Source organism: Myotis myotis, unplaced genomic scaffold (genome assembly GCF_014108235.1).
Source record: "Myotis myotis isolate mMyoMyo1 unplaced genomic scaffold, mMyoMyo1.p scaffold_m19_p_17, whole genome shotgun sequence".
NCBI lineage: Eukaryota > Metazoa > Chordata > Mammalia > Chiroptera > Vespertilionidae > Myotis > Myotis myotis.
In genome coordinates, this window is record NW_023416321.1 from 32771933 (window position 1) to 32784752 (window position 12820).

At 43.8% G+C, this 12820-nt stretch overlaps 1 protein-coding gene across 7 annotated transcripts in view; it reads left to right on the plus strand.

Annotated features, from left to right (window-relative positions):
- Positions 1 to 1534: 1534 nt before the first annotated feature.
- The window catches only part of TAOK1 (TAO kinase 1), a 106430-nt gene continuing 95144 nt past the window's right edge, over positions 1535 to 12820 (plus strand). For 2 of the 7 annotated variants that reach the window (XM_036340803.1, XM_036340800.1), the window contains exons 1-3: positions 6342 to 6524; positions 10059 to 10094; positions 10490 to 10620. The gene's annotated coding sequence lies outside the window, so the exon portion shown is untranslated. Of the gene's footprint in view, positions 2210 to 6341; positions 6525 to 10058; positions 10119 to 10489; positions 10621 to 12820 lie in introns of those variants that run through there. The other 5 variants (XM_036340802.1, XM_036340807.1, XM_036340804.1 and 2 more) reach the window with 5 other exon arrangements.

A 12820-nucleotide genomic window follows, 5' to 3' on the forward strand; every position in this document is an offset into this window, starting at 1 on the left:
CCAGGACCCTTCAGTCCAAGGGCCGACTCTCTATCCACTGAGCCAAACCGGCTAGGGCTAGATGTGAACATTCTTGCTGTAACACTTTCAGAAGGATAAGGACTGGCGGGGCATGATTTAAGAGGTGGGTGGAGGAAGAGGAATCCTGGGGACAGGAAGGTAGAAAGAAAACTGGTTTTGAGTGGTGTTGAAAAAGCCAGAGAGGAATAGTTTCAAGATGGAAGGAGTATGACTATGTCAAACACTGCAGATGTCAAGAGGGAAAGGATTAAAATGACTCCACTAGACACAGTAGCTAGGAGGTTACTTTTGACCTTTGTAAGATCATTTCTGGTGGAGGTGAGAAAATAGATAACTTTTCTAAGAAGCTTGGCTGTGAAGGGGAAGAGATGTGAAGATTGTAATGTTTCTTTACCCCCGAAGGAGGAACTAGGGTGTGTGTGTGTGTGTGTGTGTGTGTGTGTGTGTGTGTTTTAATGCAGAAGGGCAGTTGCTATACTAGTGTTTGTCAATGTAGGTGAAAAGAGGAATGACTAACGGACTCAGAAGGACCCTTACTTACTAAGAGAGAGAATCTTTGGAACAAATTATATGTATATCCCATTGAAGCAGATAGGCTTGCTTTTCTGATCAAAGCCAGTTTATTTTCCCAGTTTATTGTCTCTCTTAATAACTGTTTTGGAGTACATTTTTACTCATAAGTCTCACACAACAAATCTATATCAGTTGTTTTATTGGTTGAAGAACCGATTTTTTTATGACTGCATTTTAGGCGTATCTTTCAGTTCTTGAATAAAATTGCTCTTTGTAGTCCTCGAAAGGGGTTTTTCCCTGAAAAAAAAAAAAAAAGGTTTCACCCCCCCTCCCCCCCCACACACAAAATAAATAAATAAATAAATAAGCTCTACCTCTTACCTGAATCAGGACTGTTAGGACTCTGTTTACTGCTCTTGTTTCAAAACTTATCTCTCAACCTACTAAAAAAATCCACAAAAACTTTTCAAGAATTTGTCTATTTCCTACCATCGGCATACAGGGTGGTGTAGATCTGTATTTCTCTTATTACCATTCCAAAAATGATTATAAACTCTTAGAATCTTACAACTCACTTACATACGGATGACACTGACCAGTTTACCTCTAAACCCCACGGAGGGGTTGAGCTCAGGTACGTAAGAACGGGATAGTCTACATGTCAGGGCCAACTTCTCAATGGCGGGGTTAGTGGCGGGCGGGGGTTTGGGAATGGGAAGAGGGCAGGAGAGCAGATCAGCTCTTCTTTCTCCGCTTCCAGGGTGACATGAATGCACCCGACGCCGGCGTGGCATAAGGGCTGCCAGCGGAATGCGGCCAGGCTGGACAGAGGCTGGGGATGGGGCCACCCCGGCCGAGAATCCGCCGCGCGCCAGCCCTCGCGCGCTCTCGGAGGCCGTGCACGCGCACGCAGGCGTGTCTCGCGCAGGGTCGGGCCTGTCAGGCGGGAAATCTCGCGAGATCGGAGATTGGGCTGACTCTCGGGAGGAGGGGAGTGGTGTCGGGGAAGGGGGGGGAACCTGGGCAGCGGCCGGCCTCTGTGGCTTCAGGGCTCGGAGAGCGAGAGGGAGGGTGGCCAAGAGAGTGAGTTGGTGCCGCCGCCTGCCTGAGGAGAGAGGAGGGGTCCCGCCTGCCGGCGCCCTTCGCGGGCCGAGAGCGCTAGGCACCCACGAACCTCTGAGGCCTCCCGGCCCCTGGGGACCCCGCCCCGCCGCCGCCGGCCGGCCGGCCCGCGGCCTCTCTTCCCTTTGTGAGCGCCCCCTTCCCAGGGGTGGTGGTGGTGGCGGCAGAGGGTTGTGCGTGGGCCTGCCCGCCGAGGGGCCGCGGCGGGGGACCGACAGGGCCTCGGCTGTGTGAGGACGAGAGGCGGCCGAGGCCCGGGCCGGTTCCCCCGTAGCGGCGGCGGCTCCCGGCACTTCCCCGCGCCATCTTAGCTGAGCCCCAGCGCTGAGGGCGCCTCCTCGACCCCGGTCGTCCCCTCGCTCCCCCCCGCCCCCCCGCCCCTTGTCGCAGAGCTTGGGCTGGGCGGCTCGTCGGGGCTCCGGGGGGGCGGGGGGGCAGCGGTGTGTCGCCAGGCCCCCTCCTCCTCCTCGCTCCTCGGCTTCCAGCGTAGCGGCTCCCGCGGCGCGGTAGGGGGCTGCGCCTGCCTACTCCGCCCCGACCTGTCGGCGAAAGGGTAAGGGCACCTCTGCTTTGGGTGCGGGAGACCGGGAGGGGGCGGGGAGATTGGGCCCACCGTGGCCTCTGGGCGGAAGGAGGGCGGTGGGAGTGGGTGGGGGAGGGAGACAAGGAGGGTCGGTGACTCCGTGGGTGGGGTGGAGGAGGCGGCGAGGTGGACGCCCTCCGGCTTCGAGGGGCCCGAGCCCTTACATTCCTCTGTCCTGAGGGTCACCGGAAGGGGTGGTGGAAGGGGGTGCCTCCAAGAAGGTGTGGCCCTCCGTGGGAGACGGGGTGGATGTTCACCCCGGTTTAAAAGGCGCTAGGCCCCTTTCCCTTCTGGTCCCTCTGCTCCTCCCTCTCCTTTGTAGTGTGTGTATTCTCGGGAAGGGAGACTGTTCTGGGGAGCCTGCTGGGTGGATTCCAGTCGTCCCCCCACCCCCACCTCCAGGAAATGGACACCCCTCTTCTGTTAGGGGTGATGGAAGCGTTTTTCTCCCCTTACCCTTCCTTCCCCCTACCCCATCGTTAGACTGCTGCAGTGCTGCAGAAGTCCAAGGCAGTTTCTTCAGACACAGGCCCGTGTGTGCCCTGAAGGGAGGGGGAGCAGGAGAGGGAAGTAATGGCGCTTCCCTTGGAAAGGTTACTCTTTTCCTTTGGTTTTAAATCGATAACAGTACCGCCTGGATACTCTTCCCCTGAGATCTGCCCCTGGGAAGTAGGTCCGTTCCTGCTGTTATTGTCCGCGGGGAGAGGGATAAGGCCTCTCCAGAAGGGAGCCTGCCATGGCAGAACAGTTTTCATGTCTCTCGATCTCTCTCTCAAACACTGGATTGACATTTTGTGTGTGAGCATCTTGGGTTTTCATTAGGATTCAAATAAGATAACTTTGTATCCCCCCTACTCCCTTATTTTCTTCCTATGACTTACTTTGTAGTTCTTGAAGAATCATTAAAGATCATTGCATACAGACAGGCAGTCTGATGGACATTCCTCTCTGGGCTCTGAATTTTTAGGGTTAATGCTATTCTGTATAACACTGAAATTGGAAAACTTTGAAAAGGATTAGGTTACAAATCTTTCCGTAGCAAATGCTTTGTTAAGGAAATGAAAAAAATAAACACTGTAATTTGCTTAACTATGCTATGATAGCATCTATATTTGTAGTCAATAAGTTGTTTTTCCACTTCTTTTGCTTCATGTCATATTTGTTTAAGACAAATCTTGTCTGGTTTACAGTAGTACTTGTTGGTTGCGTCCTTTAGTAGAGTAGAAATAAGAAAAATAAATATTTTGACATGCTGGAAGTGTGTTGCCAAGTGTATTTTGTTACCAAAGAGTAGTCTTGAAGTCTACTGTTGATACTTTTTTATTTTCTTTTTAGTATATAAATTTACTGATGAAGTGATTTCAAAATGTTCCATATTGAATATTTACAGAATTAAATAATTATTTCACAAAGCAATGAAGATAACTAAAATATCCTATATAATAAAAGCCTAATATGCAATTTGGCCCCTCCACTGGGAGTTTGACCAGGGGGCGGGGCTGGCCAGCCAACCGCCTGGGGCCCATCCCCCTGGTTGGCCCTGCCCCTGCTGGTGGCAGGCATCTGGGGAAAGAGAGGCCCCAGCCAGCAGCTGGCAGCCACTAGGGACCCTACCCGTGCACTGATTTCATGCACTGGGCCTCTAGTATACATATGGACATGAGTTGTCTTGATATTTTACTATTTGGTATTGGGTATTTAAGCTTCACTTAGTGGATGACTTATTTTTAAAGACTTTCAAACGCCATCTACATTTAATGTCCATAAGAGCTTTTGTTGTATTTTTTATTTGTTTGTTTTTGAAACCTGTTTTAAGACAGGGATTTAAAGATGTTAGTAGTAGGTGGTTAGACACCAATTTAGTTTCTGTCATCTTTATGATTTTAATATGGGGAGACACATAAATGGTCTGGTAAGTTAGATTTATTATTTTTCCTCAGAAAATGGAATTTTGCTTTCTTTATTTTTATTTTTATCTGGGTTTATTTTAACTTCCTTTGTTGTTTTGTTAATCCACACCTGAGGATTTTTTTTTCATTACTTTTTAGAGAGAGTGGGTGGGGCAGGGGGAGAGAGAGAAACATCAATGTGAGAGAGACACATTGACTGGTTGCCTCCCAAACAAGGGTGAGGAGCAGGGAGCGAACCAGATTATGTGCCCTGGACCTGGAATGGAACCCAAGACCCTGTGCATAGGCCAGTGATGGCAAACCTTTTGAGCTCGGCGTGTCAGCATTTTGAAAAACCCTAACTTAACTCTGGTGCTGTGTCACATATAGACATTTTTTGATATTTGCAACCATAGTAAAACAAAGACTTATATTTTTGATATTTATTTTATATATTTAAATGCCATTTAACAAAGAAAAATCAACCAAAAAAATGAGTTGGCATGTCACCTCTGACACGCGTGTCATAGGTTTGCCATCACTGGCATAGGCTGATGCTCTAACCACTCATCAACACCAACCAGGGCTAGAGTTATTTTAACAGCACTTCCCATAAATCTTTATTTCATGGCATAAAGCTGCATGTGTGTAGAGTTTCCCCCTACATAGCAAATTATTCCATAAAGTCTAATTCTCTGTTATGGTTTGTTGTTGATAATTCATATGTACTAGTATGAATAAATGCAAACATACTGCTTAGTAAAGAGTGACTTTTTAACTTGTAATGATGCAAGCAGAGAGGATTTATTAATAAATGCTATAAAATGTAAGTATGTGCACAGGATATAGGTAAACTACTTGATATAGTTCAGCATGCTAGAACTAAAAGAGGTACTTTTTAGGACAACTAAAAAGAAACCCTGTTTTCTGTCGCTGGTGGTAATTGTGCTAAAAGTGGTAAAAGTATGTTCATAATCAATTTGATAAATTAATTATTAAGGAAAAACTGCCAGAGGGTTATTTCAGCTGACTTCTGATGCCACTGTCAGAATACTGAGAGCTCTTAGTCTGGGTTGGTTAATTTCAGATTAGTATGGTACTTCTGTTACTAAATAGTTCATCTACAAAATGGCAGTGTACATCACTTCCAGTTCTTTCACAACTGGCCCTTTCTCTAGATTCCCTTTTAATGACTTAATTTTTGGCATTCTGATTCTGATTTGTTAATTTGGTTATAATTATCATTCTGATGTGTTTTTTCCCCCCTTGACTGATTTGTATATTAAAGTCAGTTAATTTTTCACCTGGGAAGAGTGGCTCAGTTGGTTGAGCATCATCCTGTGCACCAAAAGGTTGCCAGTTTGATTCCCAGTCAGAGCACATACCTGGGGTTGCTGGTTTGATCCCCAGTTGGGTACCCTGTGGAAGGCAAATTATTGGATGTTTCTCTCCTTCTGCCTTCCCCCCTCCAGGCATGTCCTTGGTGAGGATTTAAAACAAAAGTCAGTTAAGTTTTCCATTGTTTCTGTTTTTGGTTTTCAATAGTCTCTATTACTTAAAATAATTATACTCATACTAATTTAATCTTTTTGAAATTAAGAGCTTTTTTGTATATATTAGTTAAAGGCTGCTGTTCAGTTCAGGATCATATTTGAATGAATCTCTTCCAAAAGTGTTATTTCTGCCGAAACCGGTTTGGCTCAGTGGATAGAGCGTCGGCCTGCGGACTGAAAGGTCCCAGGTTCGATTCCGGTCAAGGGCATGTACCTGGGTTGCGGGCATATCCCCAGTGGGAGATGTGCAGGAGGCAGCTGATCGATGTTTCTCGCTCATCGATGTTTCTAACTCTCTATCTCTCTCCCTTCCTCTCTGTAAAAAATCAATAAAATATATTTTAAAAAAAAAAGTGTTATTTCTGTAATAAAGTCTTGCATAAAATTGGGACTGTTTCATTAAACAGTGCCAGTGTATGTTCATCTGCCTTTAGGTTTCTGTGCTTGTTTATGGCTGGATTATTTTTTAATTTCAAATTCTAAAATATAAGTGAAAAAGATACAAATCTGTATTATTTCATTCCATCCCATTGTTGGATCAAAGTATTATAGTTTTTAGTAATAAAAATTGTTTAATTTCATTAAAGATGTCTAATTTCTTCTAAATGTCAACATGAATTTAAAAGTTGGGTGGATGGACTAGAAATAATTTTCAGTTGGGATGTAATCTGTCAACATTTGGTAACAATTATTTCTATGTCAGTCTCTTCCATTTGTACTAGAAGCAGACTTTTTGTTCTGAAAAACAGTCTAAGGCTGAATCTTCTTACCTAGTAGAAAAATAAGTGACCTATAGAAGGTGGAAAGGTTTTTCAAAATATAAGTACCTGGCATGTAAATAAGGTAAGTAAAAGTATAAGTTACTGAGTACTTTGCATAATATATATATATAGCTGTTAAAAATGCCATGTCAAGTCCTAATGGTTTGGCTCAGTGGATAGAGCATCAGCCTGTGGACTAAAAGGTCCCAGGTTTGATTCCGGTCAAGGGCATGTACCTTGGTTGTGGGCACATCCCCAGTAGGAGGTGTGCAGGAAGCAACTGATCGATGATTCTCTCTCATCAATGTTTCTAACTCTCTATACCTCTCTCTTCCTCTCTTTAAAAAAATCAGTAAAATATATATTTTTTAAAAATGCCGTGTCAGCCCTAGCTGGCTTGGCTCAGTGGATAGAGCGCTAGCCTGTGGACTGCAGAGTCCCAGGTTCGATTCTGGCCAAGGGCCTATGCCTAGGTTGTGGGCTCAATCCCCAGTGGGGGGCGTGCAGGAGGTAGCCATCAGTAACTCTCTCTCATCATTGATGTTTCTATCTCTCTCATTCTCCCTTCCTCTCTGAAATCAATAAAGAAATATATTTTTTTAAAATGCCGGTGTCAGATAGCTATATTTAATTGGCCTCTAACTTATCTTTAAAACTGAGAAGGGGCTAATTTTTTCTTTTGATAAAATTATTCAATACTAGAGGCCCAGTGCACAAAATTCATGCATTCAGGGGTGGGGGGGGTCCCTCAGCCCGGACTGTGCCCTCTCATAATCCAGGAGTCCTTGGGGGATGTCTGATTGACGGCTTAGGCCCGCTCCCCATCGGAAGCGGGCCTAAGCCATCAGTTGGACATCCTTAGTGCTGCCACAGAGGCGGGAGAGACTCCTGCCACTGCCACTGCACTTGCCAGCCGTGAGCCCAGCTTCTGGCTGAGCAGTGCCCCCACCCCCTGTGAGAGTGCACTGACCACCAGGGGGCAGCTCCTGCGTTGAGCGTCTGCCCCCTGATGGTCAGTGCATGTCATAGTGACCGGTTGTTCCGCTGTTTGGTCGATGTGCATATTCACCTTTTATTATATAGGATGATAGTATTGTACAGATTTAGAAGTAGATGAATCACTTCATTCAGAAATATATTCAAAGTTTAGTTTCTGAGAAAAACATCCTTCCTATGTAATAAAAGCCTAATATGCAAATTGTTCTCTCGGGTGGTTGTTTGGGAGACTGGGAGTTCTACCACTTGCTATGAAGTGCGCTGACCACCAGCGGTGTGGAACATGGTGGGCATCAGCGACATGGTGCTGGCAGCAGGCGGCCGTGGAGGTTTTGCCGGCCCTGATGGCCCCCAATGAGAGCAGGACCATGGCGGGATGATGAAGCAGGTGAGCGGGCAGCACCAGGACAAGGCGGTATGAGCGGTTGGGGCCAGGCCTGACTGATCGCTCCACCGACGATGACCAGTGGTAGGGGGTGGGGCTGGCGCCCAGCTCTTAGGTGCTGAGGGAGTCCGGTGGAGGGCCCAGCCCCAATCGATCGCCCCACAGGCGGGATGGTAGAGCAGGTGAGGGGGTGGAGCAGGCCATGGCAGGGTGCCAGGCAGAGCTGTGAGGCTGGGGGTGCAAGCTGGGGCTGAGAGCCTAGGGGTAGGGGTGCGAGCTGGGGCCCGACACCCGAGGGACCCCACCTGTGCACGAATTGGTGCACTGGGCCTCTAGTTAACAAATAATAGAATGGAACAAAATAATTATGATTTTCAGCCACCAATAATAATAAAACTGGCACTTAATATTTTAATTTCACCATTTATTAGCTGCGTAACTTGTTTGTGTAACTTTTTAAGCCTTACTTTCTCAATCTATAAAATGAAGGTAGTATCCACTTTACAAGGTTGTTAGGTTTAAATGGGATAACCCTTGTTAAGTACTTAACATATTGCCTGATACATGTTAAGCACTCATTAAGTTTTTGGCTACCACACACTAGCTGCTTATGAAATGCTTACAAATGAATACAGAGGATTTAATATTTAAGAATGAATTGCATTCCATAATTTTGATTTGAAGTTGGATTTATACATTTGGAGTTCAATACATATATTTGAAAAGAAATGGTTAGAATTTCTAACCAAGGATAGCTTACAAACTTTCTGAACCTGTAATGGACTATTATGTAGTTCTACAAGAGATTTTCTTTTTCCTGTGCTGTATCTAAAGCCCATCCTAAAGAACAAATTTCCTTTTCTTTTGGCACTTCATTTGTTTATTTAAGGCTTAGTTGGTATATCACTCTTTTACTGCCTGGAGCTCTTTTCACCATCCCTAGTTTTGAAAGCATGCAAAGTACTCATGCTTTCCTAAGCATTTATTTATTTATTTTTAAGGTATTCTTTGTAGGTGTGTCTTCACCTTGAAAGTGCTTTATCCACAATTTATTAATTCAACATGTATTAAGTGATGATTATGTGCTAGTAATATATGGTCCCTGCTCTGGAGGAATTGTCTTCTCATTCTTTCCACCTTCTGATTAGTTTTCTTAAACTAGATATTCATAGTAGAACCAAGGACCTTCCTATCGTTGTCAGTTCCTATAAGCCACTGCTTTTCAAACTTTAGGTTGTGACCCATTAGTGCAGTGGTTCTCAACTTTCTGGCCCTGTAAATACAGTTCCTCATGTTGTGACCCAACCATAAAATTATTTTCATTGCTACTTCATAACTGTAATGTTGCTACTGTTATGAATCGTAATGTAAATATCTGATATGCAGGATGGTCTTAGATGACCCCTGTGAAAGGGTCATTCGACTGCCAAAAGGGGTCACAACCCACAGGTTGAGAACCACTGCATTAGTGGCTTGTGAATTCAATTTAGTGAGTCACAGTAACAGTTGTTAAAAATGAAAAGTAATCTATATATATAAAAAGCCAGTGACCTTAATGACGGTAATGACCAGTTGTTATGAGGCCCACAGTGGACAGCAAACTGGCCGATCAGGGGGCGGGGCTGGCCGGCCAACCTCATGGCCCCTCCCCACTGCCAGCCTGCCCCTGATCAAAAGCTGGGCACCGGCCAAACTCCCCCTCTCTTCCCCCTGGCCAGCCCTGCCCCTGATCCGCCTGCTTCACCAAGATAGGCCTGCAGTCCCTCCCCTTGGCCTGCCTGCCCCTGATCACGCCAGGGCCGGCCAGCCAACCACCCACAGCTCCTCCCCATGGCCAGCCCTAATTGGGGGGCAGGCCAGCTGGCCAACCTCCCACCATCTCCTCCTCCCTACAGGCCCAGCCCCGATCCTCCCCGATTGGGGCTGGGCTGGCCGGACCCCACCCATGCACGAATTTGTGCACTGGGCCTCTAGTGGGAAATATCAGAGTGTGGTCTGTAAGTAAGGGTAAGCATTGTATGGGAAACTTTTTTTTCTGTATTTTTATGTGCTCTGGGTACCCAGTTAAATTTTTTTGAAATTTCTTTTTTAATTCATCCTTTTTACTTGTAATCTCATGTCTTTGAATATGCTTGTTTGTTTTTTCTTTTATTTTAACAACCCTACTTTCAATCTCTAATTGCCAGTCTGGTTTGGTAGTTACGTTGTGCATATTTACCTTTCCTAATCTTGCAGGGTACTGAGGACTCTGTCTAAAAGATCCTGGACAAGGTATCCGTAGTTTTGCGTATGATGGTAACTTCTGAGTTGTTTGTTTTTTTATTTGGGAACATGTGTCATCATGTATGTAGTGCCACATCCTATGTGTGTGAGTGCAGTTTCTCATGAATTGCAGAATTTATTTTAAAAAAGAAGATGATTTATTTGTAACATTAAGAATATACTTTTTATTTTTATCCAGTAGATTTAATTTTTAAAATGTTAATTACAATATGTTTTAATAAGATTTATTATGTACCTATTTAAATGTGTTAAGTAAATATAATAAGTATATAGTTGATCCTTGAGTGATGTGAAAGTTAAGGGTGCTGACCTCCTGCATAGTGGAAAACTCACATATAAGTTTTGACTGCCCCAAAATTTAAGTTGTCCCTTGATATCCGCAGGGCATTGGTTCCAGGACCCTATAAGGGTACCAAAATCCTGAAGTCCCCTATATAAAATGGTGTAGATCAATGCATACAGTTGGCCTTCTGCATCTGTGGACACTCCCAACAACAGATCCAAAACAGAAGAGGTACTTATTGAAAAAAGTTTATGTATAAATGGACCTTTGCAGTTCAAACCTGTGTTGTTCAAGGGTCAACTGTATTTTTAAAATTTCAGTGTGTAGTAGTTATGAGTCTCTAGTTTGTATTTTGGATTGATTTCTAATTTATTCTCACTGAGACTGAGAAAGAGGTTTCAAAAAAAGTGGATGAACAGCATTACTAAACAAGGCCAGGGTTTTCCTTTTTTATACTTGCGAATTTAGTGTTACTCAGAATTGGAAAATCTTTGTCTCTTTGCCAAAAGCATACATATCCTTGATTGTAAAGACTATAAAGTTACTAATTAACCTATATTGAACTTGATGAGAAAACGTTGCTCTTCATTGTGGCACAGAAACTCTGTTCGTTATGTGTTACAGTATTTAAAATACTAGAGGCCCAGTGCATGAAATCATGCACGGATAGGGTCCCTAGGCCTGGCCGGTGATCAGGGCCTATCAGGTTCCCCACTTCCCCGCCTCCTCCTTCCCTCGCTCCCTCAGCGCCTTCCACCGCCACTGGTTGCCCTTCATGTTCTGCGCCACCCCCTGGTGGTCAGCGCACATCACAGTAAGCGATCGAACTCCCGAGGGGACAATTTGCAAATTATCCTTTTATTAGATAGGATAGTGTTTAAGTAATTTCATGCTGTGCACATGGTTGATGATGATTGTGTTTTATCAGGACCATCACATTATAGGAGTTCTGTATTTTAGTTGGTTTGTTTCAAAAGGGTTCTGAGTCCCAGAGGTACAATATAATGTGCCTCACTTTCAGATTCTTTACTTTGATATATAGTTGTTAGAGCTGGTAATTTTTCCGTTATCTAGAAAAGCACAAATAATTTGAAAAAAAAAAAAAGAGTAATGGAAAGATCCTTTTATCTTCAGTTTAGGTACAGACAGATAAAATATTTTTGTGTATTATGTACAAATGTTCATATTATGTATGAATGTTCACTTCTCTAAGTAATGCTATAAGACTTTAATCAATAGCAAAAGGATTTTAAGAAGAAAAAGATGTGCCCTAACCAGTTTGGCTCAGTGGATAGGGCGTCAGCCTGCGGACTCAAGGGTCCCAGGTTCGATTCCGGTCAAGGGCATGTACCTTGGCTGCGGGCACATCCCCAGTAGAGGCTGTGCAGGAGGCAGCTGATCGATGTTTCTCTCTCATCCATGTTTCTAACTCTATCCCTCTCCCTCTCTGTAAAAAATCAATGAAATATATTAAAAAAAAGAAGAAGAAAAAGATGTGAAAATTTTCTAGTTAGGAAAGAAATGTTCTATAGTAGAGGAACTTGATTGCTAGCAATAGAAAGTACAGTAAGCCCTCGATTTTTCGAACCTCAATAACGGACAAAATTCCCAGTCTGTATGTCATGTGAAAATTAGCACCCTGTTAATTTTAAAATGCTTTTAACTAAGATTTGCTTATAATTAAATTAGCAGGTTATTTTTTGTTATTAATTCACTGTTTAAAATTCTGGCAAATATGCACATAACATAAATAAAATGTATCATTTTAACCATTTTAAGTATACAACATAGTGGTATTAAGTACATTCAGTGTTGTACAACCATTGCCACTATTCATATCCAGAACTTTTTTTTAATATATATTTTTATTGATTTAAAAGAGGAAGGGAGAGGAAGAGAGCGATAGAAACATCAATGATGAGAGAGAATAATCCATTGATCGGCTGCCTTCTGCACGCCGCCCTCTGGGGATCAAGCCCGAAACCTGGGCATATGCCCTGACCAAGAATTGAACCATGACCTCCTGGTTTATAGGTCAAAGCTCAACCACTGAGCCAGGCTGGCCAGGCTCCAGAACTTTTTTATCATCCCAAACAGAAACTATACATCCACCAAATAATAACTGTCATTTTTTCCCTCTTCCCAGCCCTTGGTAACCTCTATTTTACTTTCTGTCTCTGAGTTTATCTATTCTAGGTAACCGCACATAAGTGGAATCATACAGTACAGGGTATGGCAAAAGTAGGTTTACAGTTGTGAGTACACGAAACAGAGTTTATTCTTACATTATTATTTATTAAATAGTGTATTATTTTTCTTAAAAAATCTGTAAATTTACTTTTGCCCTACCCTGTATTTGTCCTTTTGTGACTGGCTAATCTCACTTAGCATCCTGTTTTCATGTCTTATTCGTGTTGTTACATGTCTCAAG